Source organism: Rhineura floridana, chromosome 3, assembly GCF_030035675.1.
Source record: "Rhineura floridana isolate rRhiFlo1 chromosome 3, rRhiFlo1.hap2, whole genome shotgun sequence".
NCBI classification, from domain to species: Eukaryota; Metazoa; Chordata; class Lepidosauria; order Squamata; family Rhineuridae; genus Rhineura; species Rhineura floridana.
In genome coordinates this window covers 165,384,372-165,405,699 of record NC_084482.1, presented here as the reverse complement: position 1 = coordinate 165,405,699, position 21,328 = coordinate 165,384,372, and the positions used below count along the sequence as shown (strand labels likewise).

The 21,328-nt window shown below is 41.1% G+C and overlaps 1 protein-coding gene across 1 annotated transcript in view; it reads left to right on the top strand.

The window, feature by feature from the left end:
* The first annotated feature begins 772 nt into the window (after positions 1-772).
* Positions 773-21,328, top strand: part of LRRN1 (leucine rich repeat neuronal 1) — a 40,977-nt gene continuing 20,421 nt past the window's right edge. Inside the window, exon 1 of the mRNA XM_061618559.1 lies at positions 773-1,222. The gene's annotated coding sequence lies outside the window, so the exon portion shown is untranslated. The remainder of the gene's footprint in view (positions 1,223-21,328) is intronic.

The following is a 21,328-nucleotide window of genomic DNA, read 5'->3' as shown; positions in this document are numbered from 1 at the left end:
AGGGCCTTTTCAGAGGTGGCTTCACACTTCTCCCCTGAGAACTCTGCTTAGCCCCATCTTTCTTGTGGCCTTGAAGCACTTCCTAAAGTTTTTAAACATATATATATTCCACCACGCTTTCTGACTGCTGGCATCCTCTCTGGTTTTTATAACACTCTGATGTTGTTTTCGTTAAATTGTTTTGTTTTCAACTTTTATCATATGCTGTTAGACCTGACCTAAAAGGTGGCACAGAAATACATACAATCATAAATTTGCAATCCTGTACTCATCTACTCAGCAAAAAGCCCCATTGAGTTCAATGGGATTTACTTCCAGTACCACGTACTGTAAAGGCTATCTTATGTCATTGGTAGAAATGCTAAAAAGTAGTGCTAACTATCATACAAACTCACATGCTTAAAGAATGCAAATATAGATAGAAAGAAAAAGATAACGTGTTGCACATTCTTTTATTTGTTCAGCAGAAGCTTTGTTGCCTGCTTATTGTCTGCTTTCATCATCCCCCCACCCCCCAAAAAGGGGAGAAATAGTATCCTCTTCCTTCTTCCCTTTGCTCAGGCTCCAGTGAAAAAGAGTTTGCAAGACACGGGTTGGGGTATGTTGTTTTCTCTTTCCCTCCGGAGTTCCCACAGCTCCGACAAGGCAAAAGCCCTGCGTGGCCCCATTAAGCAGGCTTAACTCCTTTTTCCTTTGTTACCAGCCCCTACAGATGGTGCCCGGCTTGGGTCTCTGGTGTATTGAAGGGGGTGGGGGCAGAACGGAGAGCAGCCAATCGCAAGGCAGCCCATCAGCTGACATGCTTTGCTTACCCCAGGTGCACACCGGCTGCAGGCTGTGCGAAGCCGAGCTCAGGAGAAAGGCAGCGAGTAATAACGGCGGGAGGAGGGAAAGCAAAAGCAAGCAGGAAGACCCGGGGGGGTATTATCCTCGGGGATACAAAGTGGAAATTACAGCCACGATCGGCTTGGGTGGAGAAGGAGGAGGAGAGGGGGCGCTCCGCCGTTCCTCTCATCGTAGAGTTGTAGCATTTAAAACTCGAACGGCTGGAGCCTGAAGATTAAGCCTCCCTTTACTTCATCGGCCGACTATCCCTTCTCCGGGGATTGCTGTACCGTCTGGGCAGGGCCGGCAGCTGTTTAATGAGCCTCTTCGGCGTCCTGAATGGGGGGAAGAAAAAGAGAGTATTTTTCTTAGCAGCCGCTCTTCTCTCTCTCTTTGGGTAAGTGCTTTCTCAGTGCATTTGGGCAGCGGCGAGGAAGGGAGATGGGCTACCTGGAGAGGGAAAGGGTTAAAGTAGAAGACAAGTTGCTATGGAGGGAAGGGTGCTGCGTTCAGGAGAGAAACGCTGAAAAGCACCGTGCCCAGGATGTGTGGAAGGTGATGGGTTTTCACCACGAAGAGCAATAAGTGAGCACCCAGGGGACCAGAGGCAGAGATGTCACCTAGCAGTGACTGCTTTTGTCTGGAAAGGCTGCGGAGGAAATTGCACTGGAGCGCTTAAAGAGCGTCGCGGGTCCAAAACCCTGACACCCTGGATTTCTGTCCATTACAGGGAAAGGGCGGGTAAACAAGGGAACAGTTGGCTTCTCTTTCTTCCTTCTCCCCCCCCCCATTTGTTTTCTCCAGCGTTGGCTTGTGGTTAGAGACTCTAGAAAGAATAAAGGTCACGCAAATCTCTTCGCAAAAGAAAAAGGGAGGAGGAGACGGGTGTTAGGTGCTGTTCTTTTTTAAAAATAAGTGTGGCGATTTCAAAGGCTTGCTGCCTGTATGCAGCTGGCTGAAAGACTCAAGAGGGCTGCTGTTGCCATCTAGCCCGGGCACACAAAGTATGGAAAGTTTGCCAGCCAGTGTCCTTTGTCCTCTCAAGGCATAAAGGATGGTGGTGGCTGGTAGCAGCAATGAAGTGGCAGCCCTTGGCCTCTGGCTCCTCAGCATTCAGGTTGTGGTTTCAGCCTAAGTGAGAAACTACTTTGTCTTTCTACTGAGATTTGAAGCATTTCATCCTCTCTGTTGAAGATTTTTTTTATTGTTATCAGGAAAGTTATTCACAGAGATTATTCTATGAGTGCTGATTGTGGGGCTATATTAGTGTACCTCTTAGGGAGACTTCTTAAATATCTATTCCAAAAATGAAAAGACAAAAGCGTGCACACAAGAATAATCAAAGTCAACAAGACGTTTTCTGGAATATCATCTGGCATGTAGATGGCTTTTACTGTCTCCCTCTGCCTTTAGAAACACTTCACTACTTGAGTTTGTCCTGCTGCTTCTTTTTTTTTTCTTTTATTCCTGCCCCAGACTTTTCCTTCTGGTTTTTAATGTGCTTGCTGCATTGAACAGCTAGGGAAATAAAATCGATAGTAAGAAATATGTGACAGGAAAAGTACAAAGCTGAAGTTTTTGATTCCCATTTCCTACGGTGAAGAGACTGGTGCTGACTGTCCAGGGAGAGGCATGTGTGTCCCCGTAAATCTCTGATTTGCATGCAAATGCTAGCGCACCCTGGCAGATGTCTTGCCTCATCCATTCACATGAAGGAATTTGAAAAGACAAGGAGTCTTAGGTTTAACAATAGACCTTAAGAAAATGGTATAAAGGCTTAGTGTGAGGGTTGTTCTTTACCCCCCTCCCCTTTCTGTTTGGAAATTTATATAGCATGCTAACCTGACCATTGTAGGGTAAAACATACTCCCTCTTGAGAAGTTTGTTGCAACCTCTAGATTCCAACTAGGATTCAAGAGCAAACAGGGCCTTTATCTCCTCAGGTTTGTTTAAATGATGTCAAGAGGACCAGGCAATTTAAAGACTGCATCCTCATGTAAACCAAAGTGCTTGGGCCTGAGCCATTGTGTGAAAAGAATGAGTGTCCAAAAGTGCAAAGTTCTGACGTTTTAAACAGAAGGGATGTAAGGCCCTCTACAAGGTCACCTAGTGAGGAAGCCAGAGGTGAAAAGGTGTCCTCAATAGTATCTAGTTTCTGAGGGAAGCCATTATCCAGTGAGATAAAGGAAAGCCCCTAATTACATCCAGAGTGTAAATTAAGAGGGGACGAATGTAGTAATCTGTTATGAGGTTGGGCCATAGCTCAGTGGCAGAGCACATGCTTTGCACGCAAAAGATCCCAGTGTCAGTCTCTGGTATTTCCAAGTGTGACTGGGAAAGATTTCTGCTTGGAGAGCTGCTGCCAGTCAGTGTGAACAATACTGGGTTAGGTCATATCCATACCATGATTTTAAAGCATATGACTCCCCCCCCCAAAAATCCTGGGAATTGTAGTTTGTTAAGGGTTCTAAGAATTTTACCTCTGTGAGCGGTAAATTACAATTCCCAGGGATCTTTGGGGGGAAGCCATAAGCTTTAAATGCATGTTGTGGGTGTGATTTTAGATGGACCGGTGGTCTGACTCAGTATAAGGGTACTTCCTATGTCCTATTATGGGTTGGGTCAGGGCTCCACCCTTAGACTTTCTTTGTAGTTCTTTCAGTTTTTGCCAAGTTTTATTCCAGCAATAAGTAGTCTGTTTTGATAACATTCAAGTGAATAGGAGATCAAATTATATATATTAAAAAGCTGTTCTGTACAAAACTGTCTCATACCCTTTATCCAAGAACTTTGAGTAAAATTCTAGAGTGCTGGGAAAGTTGCTAGTTCCAAATCTGTAAATTTTGCTCTGCAGATGTTCAAAACTTTCTGCATTCCAGAGGATAGAGTATTACTCTGTTTTCTGATAGTTTGAACCAGTTCTAGTTTTGTCTTTACCTGGATTTTTAAATTCTTAACTGCCCTTTATAATAAAGACACACTGCACTTCCCCTCCCCCCAGGTGTTATTCGTGACTTTGGCATCAAATAAAAGATGCAGTAAGCTTTCTTACCTAAGCTTTTTAAATTGTCTTGTGCACCTCTAAAGTCATTGAAGTGCTTAAAAAAAGAAAGCTACAGGCACAAATCATTCAATATGGCTCAGTGTGAAATGCTAGAAAATAATAAGACAATTTATAGGTCTTCAAAGCATGCCCTTTCCCCTGCCCTTTCAGGCCTTAACTTGGTAGACAACAGACAGTGCATTTCACCTTCTGGCATTGTGGAGCCCCATCACAGACAAAAGCATGCAGCATGGACTACATGAGCATGGATGAATATACCTCCTTTCGTGCCAGGCACCAGTTGCCTCCTCTTTTGTTGAGCTGCATAGTCGAAAGCAAAAGATCCTATTCACTAAGAAAGCGGTTAACCCTTGGGTTCCAAGGTTTCATTGAAAAAGGCATTGCAATGAGCTAGCGGGAAAGAAGGCATTGTATTAGTAGCAGCATTGTTTTGGGTTGGGGAACAGATGTTCATCTATTATTGTATGTGTTTCACTAAGTTATTTAGTACTGGTTCATTGCATGTTTCTCATTGGGCAACTGGCTAAAAGTGGATAGGAACTAATAAAGAGGGTGAGTGTACAGTCTACAGGTGGGAGAAAGAAGCGTTACAACAGAATGCTCAAATCTCCCCCTCCCTTTTTTTATTTTTATTTTAACTGCGCAAGAGCTGCCCAGGAATAAATTGGAAAACTCTTTAGGCTATACGTTATTTTCTTCCTTATGAGATCCCACATGAAATATGTTTGCTGCTGAATGAGTCAAATAACTTATTAAAAATAGACAGCATTTGTTTATTGTGGCGTTCATCCTCTTCAGGCATTACTCAAACAAAGAGGGAAAGTGTGATGAAAAGGTCTGCATTTATCCCCACGCACCCCCAAAGTTGTCCCGCTCCTCCCACTGTTGCTGTGTTGGGCCATAATTTCTGAAGTACAAAGTCTGCCATACATGTGGAGGCTCTCTGTACAATTTGGAACCCTTTGAGATTGGGGTTTCAAGGTGTGTGCGTGTGTGGAGGCCCCACATACAGAGTAGACTCCCTGCTTTAGAACTCACAGCCCCACATGGGCCAGGGACAAGAAGAGGAGCTATGCAACTTCAGGGGTGGGGGCTAAACACACGATCCCCTTTTCCATGCTTGCCCTCCTCACAGGAATCATGTCTGAAGAGGGCTGTTTTCTCACGCAATCAGGTATCATCTTTATAATTTCAGTGAATTGTAAATATACTAACAAGTTTTGTTGTGTTTTTTCTAAGGATACAGTTGAAAAGATGAGAGCAATTCTTAGCACCATGTATGACTAGCTGTTTGAAAGCCTGACTTATTGTCAACATTTTGTTACTACCTTTAGCGTGTTACAAACAATATTTTATGAAGGCTTGGAAAGTAATGCTTGCAGCATTAGTGTTAAAAGAGAGGATTCCCAACCCCAACTTTTAAGATAACAGGTTTACAGTGCAATCGTATACATGTCTACTTGGAAGCAAGCCCCTCTGAATTCAATGGAACTTTTAGATAAATATGCATAGGCGTTGCATCCTTAGCTTTTAGTCCTATTCTTTTGGACATTCTCAGATGTCACTAACCTTTTGTAGATCAGTAGGTCTCAGAAGATGCGCTGAGAACGTTCGTTATAAACAAGCTTGCTTAGAACATTCAGTAACCCTAGTAAGTAGTACTGCAACCTGAATGTGTAAAAAACCAGAAAGGATAAAGGTAGGATCTCAACAGAAGAATGTCTTAGGGAATGAGCAGGCACTGGGGGAGGAGAATAACCTTTAATAAAGGGACATTAGGAAATCAGTTTAATATACAATCACATTCATCCAGAAAAATAAAAGAGAAATAATATAGTTTCAATAACAAAATCTATCTTCTTCATTGCTGCCTTAATCTTTTTTTAAAAAAATTAAGTTCTTTGATTGATAAAAGCAAATTGTAATTTTCAGACTTGAGCAATCCCAATTCACCAATAATACTCCTTGGCAGGCATGTCATCCCCACAGCTGTCCTCTCATTTTTGTATCAAATAGAAACACTGGTGTCATTTGTAGGTTACCATAGTTACATGAACAATACATGTGTGATGCTTCATCCTTCCAAGCTAAAAGAGTTTCTCAGTTCTATGCCTAGCAAATGTCTGCTAGGCAAAGGGGACAGAACTATGTGAGGGGTGGCTTTAAACATTTTTTTTAAACTTCATATAAATTTATTCCCTTTTGAATCACTTTCTGTAATGTTAATTTATTGCTATTCTCCTTTTCAGTTTTAACAAAAGCTAATTGCAAGCCTCCATCCAATTAAGCACTTCATCCAGCAAGCTGCCACACTAATGTGCCTTGCAGGTGCTACATAAATTCATAAATCTGGTAGTTGAGTAATACCGGCATGTCACAAAATAAGCTTTTACCTGGCATTCAAGATTTGCAGGAAGTTTATATATTAAGTGTTCAGCTTGACTCCAAAAGGTGGTGTAGTCCAGTAATGACAATGGTGAACTTGGATTGGAGTTTAGATCTCTCCTCAGCCCTAGCTTCACTGTTTCATAGGGTTGCCTGCCCACAACCAATCTCCTTTCCCGATTTTGTAAAGTATGAAAATAACAATCACAGTGGGGTTGTAAAGAACAGTGCAGTAAAAATTGTAAGATGCTGAGCAATCCTAAAGGGTGGTGGTGGTGGTAGGGATCCTGTCATGGAAGAACTGTCACTTGTGAAGCAAACTCGCTTGTTCTGACTAGCGAGGAAGGCTGGGGCTGGATTTTTCATTCCTTTCTTTAAAAAAAAAAGCTTTCCATTGACATCAGTGAGAGGGAAAATCACTGTGTCATTTCCGGGATGGAGTGGGGGGAGAGGAGGGAGAGAGAGACTCGTTGAAATCCTGCATTGAGCAGGGGTTGGACTTGATGGCCTTATAGGTCTCCTCCAACTCTACGATTCTATGACATCTAGATTTATTTTTCCAAACCTGTGATCTCCTCAAATAGATATTTTTCAGAGTGGTGATCTCAGGAATGCTAATGGTATCTGTTACGTCTCCTTGAACCCTCCAAGTACTAGGGGTGCCTGTCCCCATATTAACTAGGCCAAGCCCTGAGACTAATGGGGGTAGAGTGGGGGTTGATAGGAATGTGTGACAAATAAGAACAGGGCCTTCTTTGTGGTGGTGTCCTAGTTCTGGAACTGTCTGTGGAAGTGTGGATGGCCATAACATGAATGAGCTTGTTTTCCCAAACTTTTGTAGACCACTTTCATTTAACTTTACTTGTTCAGCTTCCAGACCTTCTGTGTGTTATAATAATACTTTATTACTGCTTTTTAATTAAATTTTTAGTCTGTTCTTTCTGATTTCTATTGATATGTTTTTGTTTTGAGGTCTTACTACTTTTTTTTACAAAAAGTGGTAAACAAGAATGCAAAACAAATAAATAGAGCCAGCATTTGGGTTTTCCTCTTTCCCCAAGATCTCATCTAGGAAGGATGTGGGGAAAAAAATATCCTGTTTCAGTTGAAAGTAGAACTTTGATTTGAAAATTGTGACTTCCTTGATTTCCAGCAAATGATGTTGGGCTTATTTTGTGTGGCAAAATAGATGGAAAGCCTGAAAAGTGATTCCTAATGGTAATGCTATACTGAGAGGAAACCCCCACATTACCAGAAGAGATAAGCTATATCATTAGTATATAACCTCCTGGTGAGGCTTGGATTGACAGTAACGATTTGATTCCACAACGGTGGAGACCTGTCATCTTCATAGGCTGATGCATTCAGATGAAATCCTGAAAGCCCTCAGTTTCCAGCCGGTGTGGCTGGTGTTCCTGTTGAAGGCCTTTTTCCTGGAAACTGTAGTTAGTTCAAAATATAGGTTTTAAGTTGCTGAGACTGGTTGTAGAAAATGCATCTTCGCTGTTCTTAAACAGTATTGGCTTCCAATCTGTTTTCAAGCACAATTCATAGTGGTGATGCTGACCTTTATAAAGTTTTAAATGGGTTAGGATCCAGGTACAGTAGGGCCCTGCTTTATGGCGCTTCGCTTTACGGCGCTTTGCTAATGTGGCCGTCTTGATTAGATGCAATTAGACTAAAGCCCCATTCATACAGCGCTTGTTCTGCTTTTAAGGCAGTTTTCGGGCTTCGCGCACCATTCTATTCAATGAGTTCTGCTTTTCAGCAGTTTTCACTTTTCAGTGGGGGTCCAGAACGTAACCCGCCATATGAGTGGGGCCCTACCGTATCTAAACAAACACCATCTTCTCCCATTTGAGTCTACTTGAATGCTGTGATAATCGACAAAGGCCCTGCCTTACGAAGTTAGGTAGCTGGTGACTGGATATAAGGCCTTTGCAATGGTGTCACCTTGCATTTGAATTTGTCCTCTTGTGACCAAGACCACCTTATTTCCAGCATGTCACCTAAGCTGATTTTAGCTGTTGATTTGCATTTTAAGAACATAAGAAGAGCCTGCTGGATCAGGCCAGTGGCCCATCTAGTCCAGCATCCTGTTCTCACAGTGGCCAACCAGGTGCCTGGGGGAAGCCCGCAAGTAGGACCCGAGTGCAAGAACACTCTCCCCTCCTGAGGCTTCCGGCAACTGGTTTTCAGAAGCATGCTGCCTCTGACTAGGGTGGCAGAGCACAGCCATCATGGCTAGTAGCCATTGATAGCCCTGTCCTCCATAAATTTGTCTAATCTTCTTTTAAAGCCGTCCAAGCTGGTGGCCATTACTGCATCTTGTGGGAGCAAATTCCATAGTTTAACTATGCGCTGAGTAAAGAAGTACTTCCTTTTGTCTGTCCTGAATCTTCCAACATTCAGCTTCTTTGAATGTCCACGAGTGACACGAGTGTGTGAAAGCCATTGAAGGATGTAAGAATGAAATGCTGAAAAAGCTAAAATCAATGACAGTTTTGTCATTATGGCTTCAGCTTTTCATCCTAAGTGACACTGCACCATATACCAAACAGTTATTAATGGGACTTGCAGAACTGTCTTCAGAGGTCAGGAGAAATCATGAACGTGCTCTAGGGAGCCAGTAGTTTATACTTGTTTTTGTTTTGGTGAATTCCTTTGTTACATTCCTTTGCTAATCTGCTAACCGTCCAGCTTTTTATAGTACTACAGTTTCATACTTCCCCTTGCTGTTGGCATAGAGCTCAATAGTTCTGTGTCATGGTGAAAAGAAAACTACTTCGAGCCTCCAAATAACTTCCAAAGCTCTTCCAAAAAAGTTAGGTAACTGTAATGACACGCTAACTGACAAGCTTTTATGAAGAAGACAGCTGCAGGTTACTGTCATGTTTTAATAGTGAGTGTGTGAGAGGCTGCCAATTTTGTAAGCACAGGCATCTGACTGCAAATCCACTGGACTGCTTCTCAGCTCCTGGGAACTGATGGAAGAGCAAAAATGGGGGCATGCTTTGAGTAAGGATGTGAGGTGCTGCCACATCAGATCAAGAATCTGGCTATCCCAGAACTACTACTATGACTGGCAACAAGATTCCTGGATTGCTCATGGCTTCTGATCTGAGATGAGGTCTGGCCCAAGATATTTTTCTGCTTGAATTAAAGGACAAGATTGTGCCCTACTCCGTTTCATGTACAGAAGATGTCCTCCAAAGGAGAGAATGGCGTTGGGAGAAATGGCCATGGGGGCTACCACGGGTGCCTTTGTGTAACCCTGCTGACTCCTTCTATCTAATGGTAGTGTCAGCCCTACGTAATGACACTGGGAATTGAATTAGAGATCTTTTTTAAAGTGTTTTACCACATGGTTAGTTCCATATCCTGTAGCAGCCTTCCTCAACCCAGTGCCCTCTCGATGTACGAACTAGAGTTTCCATCATCCCTAAACATCAGCCCTGCTGGCTGGAGCTGGTGGGAGTTGTAGTCCAAAATAACTAGAAAGCACCATTTGGGGGAAGTATAACTTTCCTGTTTCCTTATGCTTATACTTGATGCAATAGTTCAAACCTTTGTTTTGGTATAAAATATAAATAATATATATTTTGTACGGCAAAGATAGGTAGATAGTACACTTACAACCAGCCTTTCTTCCATGATAGAATTCAAGGTTGTGTACATGGGATTCTCAGTGGTCTGCCATCCCTGTGTTAACCAGACCCAAGCCTGCACAACCAGCAAGGTTTTAAGAAGCTCACTGAATGTGAAGTGGCCCATGAACCAAATACCAAGCTTGATCACTGTCAAGTTTGGTGAATTCCAAAAGAAATGCACAGGGGTTCATTATCTTCATAGGGTACACTTTAATTTTTTATCACTATTGCAAACTTGTAAATGATGTGTTGGTCCTTTCATGTGTCAAAAATATTTTCACAGTGAGAAACGCTCTTCAGATAACTTTTTAGAACACAAGTTTAGGCCCCTAGATTATTTTGTTATAGGTACATTTTTTCCTTTCATAGCATTCACTAACAATTTTTGCTAAAGATGCCTGCTTTGCCCAGACAAGATTTGCTGATAGAGATACAGAATTCTGACACAGAAAGCATTGTGAATGTATCTAATAAAATTTATAATGTTTTAGAAAAAACACATTTAAAAACTGAATGGACAGGACAGAAGGGACTTTTTTCATAAACCTGCACAATGGCAATGTTTTGTTAAAAATGGGAATTGCAATCAGAACTGCCATGTTAGATTTATTTAATTTTTAAAACGATAGCTTGGGTGTATGTTGATGAAAAGTTCATATCTTATTTCACCACCACCACCACCACCTTGTTCTTGGGTACTAAATGGTAGCTTTTCATAGTCCATTTTTGGAAAGACCTTAGAACAGTGATTCTCAAACAGTGCGCCGCGGCACACTGGTGCGCCTCAAGAGGTGACTAGGTGTGCTGCGAATATTATGAAAGTATATTTTAAAAATGAGAAGAAACCCATTTGTATAGAGATTTATTACATCCATGATCAATTAATATATATTTAATATATATTTTGTACACGAAGTGTGCCAGAAAAATTTTATGTGTTTTACAGTGCGCCGCAAACCAAAAAAGTTTGAGAACCACTGCCTCAGAACTATGAACTCTCAGAAGTGCTGTCCTACTACCTTCTTATGGATTTTTCTAGTCTGCAGTCTGTTGCGCTCACCAAGCACAAAAGATATAAATTGTACTGTTTGGAGAGCTGATATCCTTTTTCATTTTGCACCTAGAGTTCCAGGCTTGCTTATATGTTTACTGCTAATATATATTAAGGTCTCACCCTAGTTTTATTGAAGTTAGGGTTGAACATGGTGCAATCCTGTCCTATGCATTTTTACTTGAAAGTAAGTCCCATTGTGTTAAACAGGATATACTCCAGTGTGTATAGAACTGCACCCACAATCTATCTCTCTTGACAAAATAAATTGGGATTGTATGCTTGGTGGATGAAGACAACTGTGCTTTTCAGAATGAGTTGCAACAATATTGAGTTGCCAATTCTATTGTATGTGGATCGGGATGCATATGGAGTTTCTATCACTCCCATTGAAAGCTGCCATTCACCTCTGATTTGAAGCTATAGAAATTCTAGAGTGTCATTATTTGAATATGGAGATGAACCTTGTTTGGTTTAAATGAGACAGTGTTGGTTAACTAGAGATTGTGAAGCTACTTTAATTGGGAAAAGTTACTAGAACCTGGGTTCTGGTAAAGAGCTTGCTAGTGAGATGATTTTTTGTTTTGGTTTTTATTCTTGAGCTATGCTGGAAGAAATTCCAAAATTGTAGGGAAATTCAAAAATCTGAATGCTATATAGCATGTTCTATCTATTTAATATGTATTCTGTTTTGGTCATGTTGGAGTTCTTAGCTACTTTTGAATAAGGATGATTCCAGCGTGAAGTTTTGTTTTTATACTAACATCAAGATTGTATGGAATGTCTTAACATCTGTTTAGTACTTTAAGACGGTTATATCTTGTTATCCTGAAGTTAGTCCCACTGTTTTCAGTGGGGCTTATTTCGAGATAAGTGTCCTTAGAAGTGCAGGCTTAAGATGCCAGATAAATTTTGTTAAATTACACTGGGTTTATTTTTTAAAAAGGGAAGGCAATATTGTTACATGTACCTCAGTCTCCAACTGGTGAGATATTTCAGAGGTCCCACCACATACTTTGGGTTTAGTTTCTTTAGATTAAAGGTCACTGGAGACTTACAGCATTTCTGTGATATAAGATTTCTTATACATATATACAGGCTGAGTATAAGATGGAAGGGCTGGCACAGTAATACTACAATGGATCCTGCTCCCCCATCTGGTTTACCACCAAAGCCATAACTTTGGATTCTGCACAGAGAACAAAACAAGACACCGATTTGTGTCTCGTTTTCTGCTATAGTCCAAGTCCATTGCTTTTGTTCTTTTTCATGCACACAGACCTTGATGATGTCACTTCCAGTCAGGGAAGAGGCTTTGCAGCTAGCTGGTTTCTGTGGCAACATTTACTTATTTCCATTTATGATATACCACTTTAGTGCTTTTTTTTGGTTAAAAAAATGAGGTGCTGGTGCTCATATCATGATAAAAGTGTTGTGGGTGCCAGCACAAATGGCTGTTATGAGCAGCAAAAAAAGAGGTGCCGATACCGGTGAGTACTATCACAAAAAAATCCCTGTGCTACTTGTATCAAGTTTTAGGTAGCAACAAAGCAGGTACTTAAGTAGGTCTGTTAACAAGAAACTTGTTTGGCCATTTTAGCAGTCCCCCCTCTTCTGCAGAAATCCTACTTTATAGCTTATAAAATTACAGGCTTGGAGGGGACCCTCAACACCTATTTAGTCCAACCGCAAATTTACTACACTATATTTTACTGTAGTGTACGTGAATGGTGTAGGATTTGGATCCTACAATAAGTTAACTTAAGGAAGTTTACCAAAGGGGAATTTCCTGTTCCTCCTCCCGCAGCAGTCTCCTATTCCCATTATTCATGACCGTTCACTAACCTTCTGGAGATGCTTATTAGGGGCTCACAGCTGGTTGTAGATGGGAGGAGGAAATGGTAAACTTTCCTGCCATGAATTTCCTTATTACCTTAGGATTTGTGTACCCTCAGTAATATGTCTTGAATAATATCCAATGGTGTCAACGCACAGGACAGATTCCCTCATCCCTTTAAACCCTGCACACCTAAATCAGCTACAGAGGTTTGCGGCACCTTCTGGAGCAGATTTGGAGGATGTAGGTTGGCTTAAGGGGGTTTAGAGGAAAGGGAAAACCTGCCACATAAGTGGAAATCATTTCTCCTGATGTTGTCTATTGCCCATTGTCTTAAAACACTGGCTGCTTAATATTGATGCAATACCCTCAGTTTTTTAAAAAAAAAACAGTGACATTTATATGATGGCTATATGTTAGTGGTCTTCATTAAAACAAAAAAAGATGGATCAACTGAATTCAACATTGTGGAATGGTACTTTTAGTGTGGGCAGAAATACATATTTGTTGTGAATCATGCACTCCTGAAACTTTGTGGAAGATTTGTGAGTTTTGATAAGTTTATGGTATTAATGTTGTTGTATATATGTATGTGTTTATATATATATTGTATTTTATGTATTTTAATTTATTTTAATGTTTTTGTGATTTTACTGTTTACAATTTTATTATGTACATGTTTGCTTTTATTTTTGTAATCCGCCCTGAGTGCCCTATTATAGGGTAGAAGGGCGGGATAGAAATATTTTAAATAAATAAAGAGAATGTAGTGAAGAGAGATTTGGATCACCTAAGCATTTTTGGCCCTGTAGGAGGATCAGAGTTGCCACTGGAGGTGATGTCTAGAATTCCACTCAATTCGCATTTGGTACTGAATTTTACATTAATGCACTTATTCGTTATAGTTACAGATCAGATTTTTATGTAGCAATTTTCTGCAGCGATTTTCAAAAATTGATCTTTTAAAAAATGTCTCTAAAATATTGATATTAAGAACAATAATTTTAACAATATCTCCTTTTGAAATGCCATTTTTTTGTGAGGGGAAAAATGGATCGGTAAAAGCAGCAGCTAACAGACAAAGAATGAACTTGAATCGATACAGGCCTGTTAGGTCAACTGAATGCTTTCGAATTGGCACTGACCAATGGATCCCATTCCTTCCCTTAAGTAAAATGCCTGATTAATTTTGATGGAAGGCTAGATATTGATATAAACATTTTGAAAGGAAATATTGATAAAATTATCAATATGATTGATTGAAACTTCTCAGGTCATGGTGGTGGCATTCAATACACCTTAGGTTGCAATTGGATTTTATTTAAAGCAAAATTTGAAGAATTCCTACTCGGGCAAAACCTCTGAGAAATTTTAAAAAGTACTCATAAGAGTTGCCATGAGACCAGTGGAATTTCTCAGGAATGTTTTGCACATTGTGTGTTTCCGTATGACTAAGGTGCCACCTGTGCTTGGTTTAGATAATGGATGGGGGAACCTTTTCAGTTTAAGGGCCACATTGCCTTGTGTACAGCTTTCTTTTGTACAGCCAGAGGCAAAAGTGAATGGAGCAATGGATGTAATTCTTTGTACAGCAGGCTATATTACAGCCATGTAAAAATCAGGTTTCTACACCCACCCAAATATCTCTCCATGCAGGCAAGCATGAGGCGTTAGAGATGCATTCTAGCCCGACAAAATCTCTCAAGCATGTGGAAGAGTCTTGAGGGCCAGATAGAGGCCTGCAGGGCTGTGATTCTGGGCCTGAGATTCTACAGGGCTGCTGTTCCATTCTGGTTTTGCTGGCAGAGTTTTATATGACCTGCTTGCATGTGTGTTTACCAAAAACATCAATTAAAATGCACTTCTCTGCAGGTGTACTTGGAAATTAGCCCCACTGAATTCAGGTAACATTGCAGCCTTCATGTGACAAAACAGGCTGCCTAGTTGGTTTGGAATTGTGGATGAATTGGTAGATAGAAGTAAATCAATGACATCTTCTGACACTATTTGAAGCTGGTTACAAAAGTCACATTGATTTCAAATAAAGTCAGGATTTCACCTCATGGGTTGGCCGTTTCAGTGCACATTGTAATGTGAAGCAGTGTGGTGTGTAGTAGAGTCATGAGTTCAAAGTCTTGCTCTGTCACAAAACAAGTTGTGTGGCTTTGGAAAAGTCACTGTCTTTCAGCCAAGACAATCTTGGAGGGGTTTTGGAGGGGTAAAATGGGACAGGTCCTTGTATTTCCTTAAGTTCCTTGGAACTATCTGTTGTGACATCCAGACTATGGAACAACCTTCCCTCCGAAGTAAGGCAAGTGCCTACTCGGCTTTGGGTGCTTGCCTTACCTTTGCCCAGTCTCTAGAGACCATTAATACCTGTGTGCTGAGGTAACTGATTTTCTTGCTGCTGTATTTATTGTTTTACTGTATTTTAAATGTCTTATTGTTAACCACCTTGGGATATTTTATGGAAGGCAGTATAAAAATATTCCAAATAAATTTGAGATAATAAATTCAAATATGAGACACAAATGTGATAAATGCTCCTCGCAAAATTTTGTCCAAAGAGTGAACTATGTTTCCTAATGAGAAAAGAGAAGCAAATCTTAATCTCGCAGTAACAAAAGGTAAGCTCTTAGGATGCCCCTAAGTATCAATTTTTTCCAAGTGTAGTTCATAATAAACTTTGCTGCACACTAGGGTCTGTAGGACAGAACAGCTTTCTAAAGAAAACAGATTTCGCCAACCCTAGGCTTTGTTTTGAGAAGCTGTGTATGTGACCTTGAAATGGGGACAAAATAAGGACTTTGTGTGCATGTATGTGCCAACAACCCAGAACTTTGATATGGATCTCAGTACCCTAGACTAACTCGGGAGGAGTATTGCCACTTGCCCTCAATGGCTTAGAACCAGTTTACCTGAAGAATTTCCTTAACCCATATATGCCCACTCAACAGCTTAGAGCTGTGGAGCTGGCACTTCTAGAATTGTCATATAATATATGTGCCGCACTTGCAAGGAACCTATATTTAGTGTGGCAGCAAGCACCTGCCGAAAGCTTTTTTGTTTAGGCAAGCCTACCCAGGCATGTAATTTTATTGTGTGTACTTGTTTTTAAAAGCTGTTTTTAATCTATATTTTAATAATTTTATTGTGTGTACTTGTTTTTAAAGTTTGTTGATTTTAGTGGTATTTTCAGTGGTATTTTCTTATCAATATTTTATACAAACCACTTAATTATTTTTGTTTAAGCAGCCTATAAATTTTGGTTAAATAAAACAAATAATAAAGATACTAGGCTCCAAGCCTCTATGCTTAGCATACAGTGGGATGACACTGGTGCAGAATGCAAATGCATAAACTTTAGTGATACATTGCAAGTGCAAATGGTGAAGGATGCTCTCTGTGCTGTTGGGAGTGATGTGGGCAATTTTCCAGTGCTTTATTTTTCTACAGAAAATTTTCATAAGCTCATTAGTAGCAATGAATGAATACCAATTGCAAATAAATATTAGGCAAGCCTGGCAATTTGCATAGTTTTTAGCTTTATTTACTAAATAAAAGTAAAACAAACATGCTAAAGTAGATCACTCCCCGGAGTAGGGAACCTGCTGTCTGGCCCTCCAGACTTTTCTGAAGCTATATCCAAGGCCACACCCATCACCAGCTTTGCACTACACTCTCCTCCATTGCTTGTGGCTGCTTTATGTATTTCTTCTTTGGTTTATCCCTTGTTTGGGGCTGGCATTAGTCTTCAAACCTTTCTCATATGTGCCTGCTTCCTCCATGGAAAACTGACATATGGCCCATTTTTATATATGTATAGTTGCATCTGTACCAATTGTAATCTTAATCCAAGCGATGGGTGGGGTGAGGGACACTTTCACAGGTTTTTATGCTCTTGTAAAGTAGCTGAGGATGTGTGTGTGGTCAGGAAACAAACATGTATTCCTCACCAGAAAGGAATTAGTCTTTGGTGAATGGATCAGCATGTGCAGATGAAGTCTATTTCAAAAAAATGATGGGGAAGCTTTGATAATGATGGGGTGAATTGTGTACAAATCGATACCACCATCACCACCCCAAGATTCCAACAGTTAGCAAAGACTGGCAGGGTAATGTCATAGGTAGGTGATAGCACAGATGCCTGCCCAAACATAAGCAGGGGGTTGGACTTGATGGCCTTATAGGCCCCTTCCAACTCTACTATTCTATGATTCTATGTGAATTGTGGGAAGGTGAAGGAAGTACTGTATAAACTGTCATGTAAGGAAGCTGCTGAAGTATGGCACTGATGATGCTATGATACAAGTTATAGGATGAGCTGTTCCTTGTTGCCATTTTCAGGAGCAGATGATGCAAAAATGATGTGCAGGCATAACCTTGGGCACACCTGATTTTTAATAACATGAAATACCTTGAATTCCAGAAGGCAGTAAAGCCATGTCCTTTAGGTAGTTCTGATTTCCGTAATGAAGTAGGTACAGCAAATCATGGAATGTTTGTTTTTTTAAGAAAATTGCTTAATCTTTTTATATTCAAAAGAACCTCAAAGCAATGTACCAAACAATTAAAATCAATACTATGTATTAATAGAATAAAACCTGTGAAAATAACATTATAATGTTGCAATATCAACAGTATCAACTGTAAAGTGACCAGGCCAGGATTATCCTTCTAGGAAGGCCTGGTGGAATGAAAATGTCTTCAATAGGTGTTGAAATCCCAAAAGGGTGAGTACCTGTTTTATATCCACCAGAAGGGAGTTCCATAACACTGGGGCTGCTACACTAAAAGCCCTGCTGTGTCACCATGAAGTCCCCTCACTAGTATATAGTATATAGGAGGTTAAGGCAATCTTTGTTAAGGCAATTGTGATTTGTCATTTTATTTAATGTGTAATTGCAATGCTGAACAATTTATTGCAAAACTGTAAATAAGGGGGGGGAACCCTAAGTGTTTTTCCAAGTATAAATCTTTGTGCCCTTTCATTTTTACTACCTTATCATTGAAAAACCAAGGCTATAAAAACAAATGGATTATTTATATGCGTATTTATCACAAGGTTTATGTTTTTCCAATAGTCATTGTCATTAATATGTTAATTTAATAAATGTGCACTTGGAAACTGCTGTTAATTTTGATTTTACGGTCTTGCATCTTAGCAAAGGGTTTCCCTGACACTGGGGAAGCCCCTGAAGAGAGACTGCAGTGAAATAAGATGTCTCAGCATGAAGAGTAGTTCCATGTAAACATACAACATTCTATGTCTGGAACAGGTTCTGCGACCAGGGTGATGGTGTTCTCTACAGTGTTTCAAATATCCATTTAAAAAAAATCTCTTGTACCCTAAGAATTTAAAAACTGAGTCAGATCCGAAGTTTTTACACACTGAGCAGAACAATTTTTTGTGAATGCAGGGAGAGTTGTGCTCACTGAATGAAAACTTGGGATCTTCCAGTTCATAATGGCTTGGATCCAAACTTTCTTTCCATGAGTGGTTCAGAGTGCACATCTGTGGAATGGAGCTTTCCTGTATCTCCCATTTTTCAGCAGTCCCCTGTGCCCTCCCTGAGTCTCCTCCTGTTGGAGGACCCTTAGGAATGTGGGGAGGGGGGCTATTGTTAAAAAACATAGTTGGCAGAAATAGCCCTGTCGCCTATGTGAACAAAGAAGCAACTGAAGAGCTGAGGAAGACATTACAGAATTTTAATTTTTAAAAATTAAAAAAACTTTAATTTTTTAACACAAGAGGGTGTGAGCCTGTTATATCATATGTGGCTAGACTTTCAGATTCTATAAGTAGTAACCCCCAGTTTGTTTATTTTATTTAAATTTACACAATTCCATAGTAAGAAACAAAAAATACAATACTTCATGTAAATACAACAATGTAAAAACAGCAATATACAAACGAGCAAAATTCTGCAGATGGAGAAAATGATGCTGAACGGACACATTATAAGGACAAGGGGATGGGCTGGTGAACATGACCACATGAGAGCAAAAGGCATGTGTTTTAGTGGGTGGAATAGCATTAACCTTATCAGCATTCTCTGAACTATTATAAATGTCCTTCCTTAGTTTACAATGCAATTATATACATGTCTACTCAGAAGTAAGTTCCATTGGGACCAGGGTTGATTTGATTTAAATCATGTTTTAAATCACTTATCTGAAAGACTCAATTTTAATGATGTAAATCAGTTTAAATCACTAGTGTGGAAGGTTCTATTAATTGTTATTTAGTCGAAATACATTATTGTTTAATATAACCTTAATACATATTCAGAGATGTAGATTTCATTAGAAGATAGGTACACACTAAGCAATTTTTCTGAATTGTTTTCAGATATTTATTTATTTATTGCACTTGTATACTGCCCCATAGCCGAATCAATCAAAAACATTAAAACAAATACACAATTTAAAACACATATTTCAAAAACAATTTAAAACACAATTTTAAAATTTAAAACAATATAAAAACAATTTCAAACACACGCTAAAATGCCTGAGAGAAGAGGAAAGTCTTGACCTGGTGCCGAAAAGATAACAGTGTTGGCGCCAGGCGTACCTCGTCAATAAGATTCCATAATTTGGGGGCCACCACTGAGAAGTCCCTCTCCCTTGTTGCCACCCTCTGAGCTTCCCTTGGAGTAGGCACCCGGAGGAGGGCCTTTGATCTTGAACGTAGTGTACGGGTGGGTTCGTATCGGGAGAGGCGTTCCATCAGGTATTGTGGTCCCAAGCCGTGTAAGGATTTATAGGTCAAAACCAGCACCTTGAATTGAGCTCGGAAACATACAGGCAGCTAATGCAAGCGGGCCAGAATTGGTTTTATATGTTTGGACTGTCTGGTCCCTGTTACCAATCTGGCCGCTGCATTTTGCACAAGCTGTAGTTTCCGAACCATCTTCAAAGGCAGCCCCACATAGAGTGCATTGCAGTAATCTAATTTGGAGGTTACCAGAGCATGGACAACTGAAGCCAGGTTATCTCTGTCCAGATAGGGATGTAGTTGGGCCACCAACCGAAGTTGGTAGAAGGCACTCCGTGCCACCGAGGCTACCTGAACCTCAAGTGACAGAGACTGTTCTAGGAGAACCCCCAAACTATGAACCTGCTCCTTCAGGGGGAGTGCAACCCCATCCAGGACAGGTTGGACGTCCACCATCCGGTCAGAAGAACCACGCACTAGCAGCATCTCAGTCTTGTCTGGATTGAGCCTCAGTTTATTAGCCCTCATCCAGTCCATTGTCGTAGCCAGGCACCGGTTCAGCACATTGACAGCCTCACCTGAAGAAGATGAAAAGGAGAAATAGAGATGTGTGTCATCAGCATACTGATGGCAGCGCACTCCAAATCTCCGCATGACCGCACCCAACGGTTTCATGTAGATGTTGAACAGCATGGGGGCCAGAAGTGACCCCTGCGGAACCCCATACTGGAGAGTCCAGGGTGCCGAGCAATGTTCCCCATGTAACACCTTCTGGAGGCGACCTGCCAAGTAGGAGTGGAACCACTGCAATGCAGTACCTCCCACTCCCAACTCAGCTAGTCTCCCCAGAAGGATACCATGGTCGATGGTATCGAAAGCTGCTGAGAGATCAAGGAGAATCAACAGAGTCACACTTCCCCTGTCTCTCTCCCAACAAAGGTCATCATACAGGGCGACCAAGGCTGTTTCTGTGCCAAAACCAGGCCTGAAACCCGACTGAAATGGATCCAGATAATTGGTCTCATCCAAGAGTGTCTGGAGCTGGCCTGCAACCACACTTTCCAGGACCTTGCCCAGGAATGGAACATTTGCTACCGGCCTATAGTTAAGATTTTCTGAGTCCAGGGAGGGCCTCTTCAGGAGTGGTCTCACTATTGCCTCTTTCAGGCAGCCAGGGACCACCCCCTCTCTCAGAGAGGCATTCATCACTTCCCTGGCCCAGCTGGCTGTTCCAGCACATTGACAGCCTCACCTGACAAAGATGAAAAGGAGAAGTAGAGCTGCGTGTCACCAGCATACTTATGGCAACGCACTCCAAAACTCCTGATGACCGCACCCAGGGGCTTCATACAGATGTTAAAAAGCATGGGGGACAGAACTGACCCCTGCGGAGCTCCATACTGGAGGACCCAGGGTGCCAAGCAATGTTCCCCAAATGCTACCTTCTGGAGACAGCCCACCAAGTAGGAGCGGAACCACTGCCAAGCAGTACCGCCAACTCCCAAATCAGCGAGTCTCCCCAGAAGGATACCATGGTCGATGGTATCAAAAGCCGCTGAGAGATCAAGGAGAATCAACAGAGTCACACTCCCCCTGTCTTTTTCCCGACAAAGGTCATCATACAGGGTGACCAAGGCTGTCTCCGTGCCAAAACCGGGCCTGAAACCCGACTGAAATGGATCCAGATAATCAGTTTTATTCAAGAGTGTCTGGAGCTGGCCGGCAACCACTCGTTCTAGGACCTTGCCCAAAAATGGGACATTTGCTACCGGCCTGTAATTGTTAAGGTTTTCTG